Here is a 7,223-nt window from a genome sequence, read left to right as displayed (position 1 = left end):
TACCATAATTACATGTCACGCTGTCAAAAATTTCATTTTTTGCCTCTCCAAGAAAGACGACGTGTTGCAGACATTACTTATATACTAAATATAGCAAACGGTAGAGTTAACTGTGCAGAACTGCTAGAGCAGATTGGCTTACGAACCACTGTCAGCTCCCAAAGGCGGGGCAACCTACTAGAAATACAATCAGCAAAATGTAATTATAGACAGAACAGTTTTCTTATAAAAGCATGCAAACTTTATAATGAAGTTAATAGTGAATACGATCTTGACTTATTCAAGACCATTTCAATTTAGAAGTCAAGTAAATAAAAACTTTTTTTTATATAAAGCAAGGTAGGTTATATAATATTATATTTAATGTAGGTAAACGACTATACACAATAAATTGTTATTATTTGTGAAAACTTGTAAATAGCTATCTGCTGTATAATAGATTAATTTTTAATATGTATCTAGCTGTAAGTTTTCTAAAGTTGTTAAATAAAATAAAATATAATGAGTGTCTAAGTTAGTGAGAAATGATTGCTTTGTAATCAGTAAAGTTCCTAAAACTTCCGAGAGATGGCGCTGTGCCCAAAGGGTACAAAGTTACATCGCACTATCATTTGTTCTATACTATTCATGCAGATCAAGGTCTTATACTCATGTTCAGTACTTGTTCAATATAGTGTTTGAGAAGAATAAAGGTGCAAGTGCAAGAGTGTGTTTTATTGTGAGCCATATGGTAAGAGTGTTGAGTAAAGTGCTAAATAGAATGGTGCCGAAACCGGGAGAACTGTGAGTAATAGAACTTAAGTAAATATCAGTGAAAAAGACTTATTGCAATCGCGGTTATAAATTAACTATTTCGAGTGTTTAAAAAAAGACTTAGAAAAATTTCGCGTTGTAGACGATAATATCATCCATATAGACTTTGAAAAATTTTGTATGAGAATAACTTATACAAATATTTGATGAAATAGTGACTTAGTTAATGCGGCTTATATGAACTTTGTTGTTGTCAATAGGACATTTATATTGATAAGTTTATGATTGAACTTTAGATATATTGGACATTTGAAATTGTTTATGTGCTACTACTGAACTTTTGGTTTATCTAACTTTTGTTTTAAATTAATTTAGATTTCAAATAAAGATGCAGTCGTTAATTTTGGTACAAGAAGATCGTTTTGAAAACTTAATGAAAGCGAAGAGAAATTAAAAAAAAATCACCGAAAGAGAGAGTAGCCAAAGGTTATACTGAATCTAGATTGGAGACTTTAGAAACATTATGGACCGAATTTAAGTGTGATCATCGAGAAATTGTGGCGCAAGCTACTAAAGATATAAGAAAAGAATTATCATATTTTTCTGAGGATTTATACGAGCAATTTGAAGAATTTTATACTGCCTACAAATCATTATTAAAAAGTAAACTTGAACAGCTTCAATCTTTAACAGAAAAGGAAAATATAATTGTTTCGAAGCCCAATTCTGGAGCATGTTCTATGCATAATGAAGTAAATTTGCCGTTAATTAAACTACCCTCATTTACTGGAAAATATAATGAATGGCAATCTTTTAATGATTTATTTGAGAGCTTAATTCACAACAATAAGAAGTTAAGGAGTGTACAGAAGCTTCATTATTTGAAGAGTTGTTTAAGCGAAGAACCTGAAGATTTGCTACGGAATTTAACTATTACTGATGCAAACTATGAGGAGGCCTGGTTATTATTAAAAAGGCGATAAGACAATAAAAGATTTAATTGCAACGCTGTTCTTAAGACATTATTTTCCATTAAACAAATCAATCATGAGTCAGCCAGCGTACTTAAACTAATCCTTGATACAACCCTAAGTTGTCTGAAACAGTTGAAAAATTTGGGTATTGACATAGCATCGTGGGATGCAATCCTGGTATATATAGTTGTTTCCAAGTTAGATTCTGAATCTCATAAGCAGTGGGAAATACAAATTAGTAATACTGCACCAGAAGAAATGCTTAAATGGAGTCAACTTGCTGAATTCTTAGAAGCAAGATTCCGAGCGCTAGAAATGATTGATACAAGTAGAAGTAAAGCTTCTGTGCAGATTCATCACATTCATTCAACCAAATCCTTTCATACTTCAGTTTTTGACCAAAGCAATTCGGTTAAGGATCCTGTTTGTACATTATGTGGAGAGAATCATTATCTGTTTACGTGTAAAAAATTTAGTACACAACAACCAAAAGAGAGACAAGAGTTTGTACAAACCAAAGGATTGTGTTTTAACTGCTTAGCTCCGACCCATTCGGTTAAAAACTGAGGCTATCAAAATCCTACCAGAAATGTGGCAGATGTCATCACACTCTCTTGCACTATAATAAAGAATCGAACAATACTGAGAATATTGCGCAACTATCAACTTCGCTGGGATCAGAGACGAGAATTATATCTAACTTCGCAACAGAGAAGCTTCAACCCAGCGAGGACCTACTTGCAACTGCGCTTTTAAACACAAAAGAACGAAACGGCTGTGAGCACCATATCAGAGCACTTTTAGATCAGGGCTCACAGGCGTCATTCATCACGGAAGCTACAACTCAACTGCTTGGACTTAAGCGCTCACCAGTTAATGGTTGGGTGTCAAGTCTGGGTACTGGTGAAACGAGAGTCAGACACATGGTTTCTATACATGTCGAATCACGCCAGAATCCCAAAAATTCAATCCAAGTAGAAGCGTATGTGCTGAGATCATTTTCATGAGTATTTCCGTCAACTGATGTTATACCACCTGATGATAAAGAAATTGGGGATCTATTCCTAGCCGATCCAGGCTACGCAACTCCTAGTAAAATCGATCTTTTACTAGGAGCTGAAGCGTATAGTGAAATATTGACTGAGGGCATGATCAAACATCCAAAAGGCAATTTAATTGCCCAAAACACTATTTTTGGATGGATTATATCGGGAAGGCTGTCAAATGGCACAAATACACTAGTGAAAAGAGTAGTTAACATGCATCTTCAAATCAGAGTAGACAATCTACTAAAACAATTTTGGGAACTAGAGACGGAACCTACTAACATTTTCAAAAAGAAGTTGACCAAAGAAGAAATTCAGTGTAATAACCTATTCGAAACTACAACTACGAGAGATAACGATGGGCGGTACATTGTTCGACTACCGTTCAAAAAAGACAAACCCGAATTTGAAAAAGAACAGTTTAAAGAGTTAGCTTTAAAAAGATTTTATTCAACTGAACGAAGACTGTTAAGGAATTTTAAACACTATGAAGAATATCAAAGGGTTCTGGAAGAATACATCACGCTAAATCATATGAAGTTAGTAGACAGTAGAGAAGAGATAGAAGATTCTGCAGCAGTTTATCTCCCCCACCATGAAGTAATAAGGGAAGATAAAGACACAACAAAGCTACGAGTAGTTTTTGACGGTTCCCTAAAGGGAGCAATAAATAATGTCTCATTAAACGATAGTCTTTTGAAAGGTCCAAAATTGCAACAATATTTGAGACATTTATTAATGAGGTGGCGATGTGGAGGTATTGCTATAGTAGCAGACATTGTTAAAATGTATCGCCAAGTGAGAGTATATGATAAAGACACAAAATATCAGCGTGTAATGTGGAGACCTAGTCTTACTCAACCAGTGCAGCACTATGAATTGCTTACACTAACTTTTGGAACAGCTTGTGCACCATATCTTGCTGTTAAGTGTTTACAACAAGTAGCTAAAGATGATGGACATAAATTTCCAAATGCGGCAGAAAAGGTTTTGAAAGACTTTTACGTAGATGACCTCATGACCACATGTGAATCTGTAGAAGAAGCTAAAATTGTGTATAAGGAAATGAATAATCTATTACAAGGAGCAGGATTCCAGCTTCAAAAATGGAGTAGCAACAGTGAGGAGTTTTTAAAATACGCTAGTGAAGAAAATACTTGTTTAGATCAATCAATTCATATAAAAGCAAATGATACTTTAAAAGTTTTGGGAATAAACTGGAATCGAACTACAGACAATTTTGAATATACAGTAAATTTAGATGACGTAAAAGATACAATTACGAAGAGAAAAGTTCTATCAGACATTGCAAGGCTCTATGACCCTATGGGTTGGATAGCACCAGTCGTGGTTAAAGGCCAAGATATATATCCAAAAATTGTGGCGAGCAAATTTAGAATGGGACGATATACTATCAAAAGATCTTTTAAAGAAATGGTTAAATTTTAGATCAGATTTAGTGAGTCTAAAGAATGTAAGAATTTCGGGATGGATGCACTTGACAAAGAATTCTCGTAGAGAATTGCATGCATTTTCCGATGCATCTAAATTAGCGTATGCAGCGGTTATTTACCTTAGAACAGTAAATACTGATGGCAATGTCCATGTGAGTTTGGTGACAGCTAAGACAAAGGTTGTCCAAATTGAGAAAGATGTAACTTTTCCAAGATTAGAGCTTTGCGGTGGCGTACTAGCTGCAAAATTGTTGTATGAGGTTTCCCATATCTTAGACATACCCAAAGAAGACCTTTACGCATGGACTGACTCGGCTGTTGTTTTAGCATGGCTAAAGGGCTTGCCAAATCGATGGACAACTTTTGTGAGCAACCGAGTCTCTGAAATAATCAACATAATTGAATATGACCAATGCGGCTGACTGTGCTTCGAGAGGTCTGCAGCCATCAGAATTGTTTGGCCACCAGCTTTGGTGGAACGGGCCACAATGGCTCAGAGGGCGTGTGATTAAATCTGACAAAAAAGAATTTACTACACACGAAGAACAGACGGCTATCAAAACTTGTATTGCCTTAAAGAAAACAGAAAATACATTTTTATGGACAAGATTTTCATCGCTATCAAAAGCCCTTCGAATTCTATCACGATGTAGAAGATTTTGTACTATGACCAAATTATGTAAAGAAGAAAGAAATAAAATCAAAGATGTTATAACTACAGAAGAAATGGAAAAAATATTACTAATTTGCGTTAAACAAGCTCAAGAGGTCGACTTTAGTGACAGCATAAAGGAGATCAGAAAGCGAGGATGTGTCAGTAAGAAAAACGTGCTTCACACACTTCATCCTTTTGTTGATAAAGAGGGACTTTTAAGAGTTGGTGGACGAATTAAATTCGCCAATGCATGCTATGATACAAAACATCCGTTAATCATGCCTGCTAAGAGCCACCTTACCAAATTACTAGTTAGGGATGCTCATGAGAAAACATTGCATGGCGGACCTCAAATTATGCTTTATCTATTGAGGGAGAAATACTGGATTGTACGAAGCAGAGATCAAGTAAAAAAATGCTATAGAGAATGTGTAAAATGTTTGCGATATTCAAAAATGAATAAAACACCGTTGATGGGACAGTTACCTGAAATAAGACTAAGACCGAGTAAGCCTTTTAAATCTAAAGGTGTGGATTATGCTGGTCCAATTAATGTTCGAGCATCACCTGGCAGAGAAATAAGATCTTATAAAGGCTACATTGCTCTGTTCATTTGCATGGTGACACGCGCGATTCACCTGGAACTGGTGTCTGAGTTGTCAGCTAAAGGTTTTATAGCGGCTTTTAGGAGATTCGTGTCGAGGCGAGGCTTTTGTCAAGATATATTTAGTGACAATGGCACTTATTTTGTGGGCGCTGATAAAACACTGAGAGAAATGTTTGACGCAGCAAAATCTAACAAGCCTGAAGAAATTGCCAGAGTACTGAACATTGAAGGCACGAAGTGGCACTTCATTCCGCCACATTCGCCCAATTTTGGTGGTATCTGGGAAGCTGGAGTACGTTCCGCAAAGATGCACTTAAGAAAGGTCATTGGTGACAGTACTCTTACATATGAGGAATTGTCCACTGTGTTGACACAAGTTGAAGCGTGCTTAAATTCACGGCCAATCACTCAACTCAGCGATGATCCTGATGATTGTCTACCATTGACACCAGGTCATTTCCTTGTCGGCGAGCCACTTATTACTATACCAGATAAAGACTATTCCAAAGATAAATTTACTGGATTAGATAGATGGAGGCTGATGCAAAAGATGGTAAATGATTTTTGGAAGAGATGGTCAAAGGAATATTTAGTTACTTTAAGTCAGCGATATAAATGGAATAAAGAAACAAACGAACCTGAAATAAATGATATTGTCATTGTTAAGGAAGATAACATTCCTCCAGCCAAGTGGGTACTGGGAAAGATTATTGAGAAGCATACCGGTAAAGACAATATCACAAGAGTTGTAACTATAAAGTGTAAAAATATATTTTTGAAAAACCTGTTAGTAAATTATGTTTTTTGCCTAGATCAAGTTAGAATTTTCATTATTTAAAATAGTTGTCACGGTGGGCGGTTGCCACCCAATCAAATAGTGGTTGTAAAATGTTCTCATAAATTGAAAAATGACACCAGGTCATTTCCTTGTCGGCGAGCCACTTATTACTATACCAGATAAAGACTATTCCAAACATAAATTTACTGGATTAGATAGATGGAGGCTGATGCAAAAGATGGTAAATGATTTTTGGGAGAGATGGTCAAAGGAATATTTAGTTACTTTAAGTCAGCGATATAAATGGAATAAAGAAACAAACGAACCTGAAATAAATGATATTGTCATTGTTAAGGAAGATAACATTCCTCCAGCCAAGTGGGTACTGGGAAAGATTATTGAGAAGCATACCGGTAAAGACAATATCACAAGAGTTGTAACTATAAAGTGTAAAAATATATTTTTGAAAAACCTGTTAGTAAATTATGTTTTTTGCCTAGATCAAGTTAGAATTTTCATTATTTAAAATAGTTGTCACGGTGGGCGGTTGCCACCCAATCAAATAGTGGTTGTAAAATGTTCTCATAAATTTATAACGGTTTAGATTTACACTAATTTTTATTGCGTTTTTATGTATTAAGTATTAGATTCACAAGTTTTATTTTGTTAACTTTCCTTTTATTTAGTTGTTACTTTCAGTTTATTTTTTGTTAACGAGTTTGATATTTATTTGAAGGACAAGTCCTTGATGGGCGGAATGTCTAAGTTAGTGAGAAATGATTGCTTTGTAATCAGTAAAAATCCTAAAACTTCCGAGAGATGGCGCTGTGCCCAAAGGGTACAAAGTTACATCGCACTATCCTTTGTTCTATACTATTCATGCAGATCAAGGTCTTATACTCATGTTCAGTATTTGTTCAATATAGTGTTTGAGAAGAATAAAGGTGCAAGTGCAA

General features: G+C 35.2%; 1 long non-coding RNA gene across 1 annotated transcript; it reads left to right on the top strand.

Moving 5' to 3' along the window:
- Positions 1-503: 503 nt before the first annotated feature.
- Positions 504-7,223, top strand: LOC126969035 (uncharacterized). The gene is made up of 2 exons (XR_007730332.1): positions 504-639; positions 7,159-7,223. It is a non-coding gene; the product is annotated as an uncharacterized LOC126969035 (long non-coding RNA).

The sequence above is a fragment of the Leptidea sinapis genome, chromosome 17, assembly GCF_905404315.1.
Source record: "Leptidea sinapis chromosome 17, ilLepSina1.1, whole genome shotgun sequence".
NCBI lineage: Eukaryota > Metazoa > Arthropoda > Insecta > Lepidoptera > Pieridae > Leptidea > Leptidea sinapis.
This window is presented reverse-complemented; position numbering and strand designations above follow the sequence as displayed.